Here is a 1,677-nt window from a genome sequence, read left to right as displayed (position 1 = left end):
TTTTGCATTTATCAGGACAACAACAAAAACAAAAATCCACTGTTGCATGTCCTGACTTTATTTGCCCATATCGCTGGAACCAGTAGGAATATTCGAATGAAACAAAAGACAAAATACTTGTTATATATTAAAATATACATTTCAAAAAAAAAATCATAGAAATCGGTTGAATAAGCATTCAAAAAACCGCAAAATAAGGTCCCGGGTACAAACGTATCCCGGGTGTGTGTTTACGTGGTATTTTCTGGGTGTGTGTTCTAGGGTTAATTAAGCATTATCAGTTTCTCGTTGTAGAATATTCTGCAAACATTTTTATACCCAAGCGCACTTGTGCACAAGGGTATTATAACTTTATTCCCATAACGGTTGTTTGTAACAGCCAAAACGAATCGAGATAGATATAGACAAATGTATAAATGATCATAATGAAAAAAGACATCGATTAAGCGGTGACAGTCTGTCCGTCTGTCGGCCTGCCCGTCTGTGCACACGATAACTCAAGTAAAAATTGAGATATCTTACCGAAACTTGATATGTGTTCTTCTTTTCAGAGTAGGACGGATGGTATTGAAAATGGGCCAAATCGTACAATAACCACGCCTACCTCCCATATAACGGTCGTTTTCAGAAATACGAGATCTGCGACATTTTGGTAACAAGTGAAGCATATTCACTCAAAATTGATATTTACAATGATTTTGGGACGAAAAATAATAATATTATACATTTTTAGAAAATGTGCGTAGCAGCAACGCCCACTTATGATCACATCTGTATATATCTCTATTTCCTCCAAATTTGGCACGGTTGTTGGCCTTATTATTATTATTGCTATTTATTTTTTTCTCCGAAACGTTTTTTAATTGTAGCTATTTCTTGGTGAAAGTGTTCGCCCGTTCATCACTGAACTGGCCCAAATTATGTGAGAAGAAGTCCAAATGCAAATGGATGAAATGAATTTTTATGGACATGTTGAAACCCATTCCACCGTAAGCATTTAAATATTCGTTAACAACCGTAATATAGTGTCGCTTCTGTGGTTTCCAACGAAATTATTGCACAGCGCTACAAAGCACTTCCATGCACGCTATTCTACAGAGCTTACCTTGTTCCAAAAGCTCACTTCGCTCATAATTTTACGAATTTGAGGTCTTATGAAAATACCTAAAATTCATAAAAAGAGATAAAACTGATGAAAAAGTATTAGATGAGAGAATGAAAAATTTTTGCTTCACTTAATTTTGGGAACACCACTTTAAGATGACAAAAACCGTTGCTATTTACATCTAATTTTTACAATAATGGGTATTCTCGGAGTCTTGCAAAGACTTTGCACGGTGACTGGATTGCACGAAAAAAAAACGGTTTTTCTATGGGACAGTTTTTCACACCGTGCACTTTGCAAGGGCTTTGCAAGACTGTGAGAATACCCCTATAGTTTCATATATCCTAGGTCTAAATGCAGGGGTAGTAGGACAACATTTTGAGCTTTAACCAATGGGACGTTTAAAACGTTTTTCCTGCCTATTTGATCCGGATCTCGGAATGGTCATACTTTGCGATCATAGAAAACGTCGAATTAAAAAAAAGCGGTCAAGAAAACATTTTTGAGTTGTATAGCCAAAAATAATATTTTGCAAAAATTTTGTTTTCATAAAAAGTTTAATAACTCATTAA

The sequence above is a fragment of the Rhagoletis zephyria genome, unplaced genomic scaffold (assembly GCF_001687245.7).
Source record: "Rhagoletis zephyria isolate East Lansing unplaced genomic scaffold, Rhagoletis_zephyria_1.1 Rzeph_scaffold_00203, whole genome shotgun sequence".
NCBI lineage: Eukaryota > Metazoa > Arthropoda > Insecta > Diptera > Tephritidae > Rhagoletis > Rhagoletis zephyria.
This window is presented reverse-complemented; position numbering follows the sequence as displayed.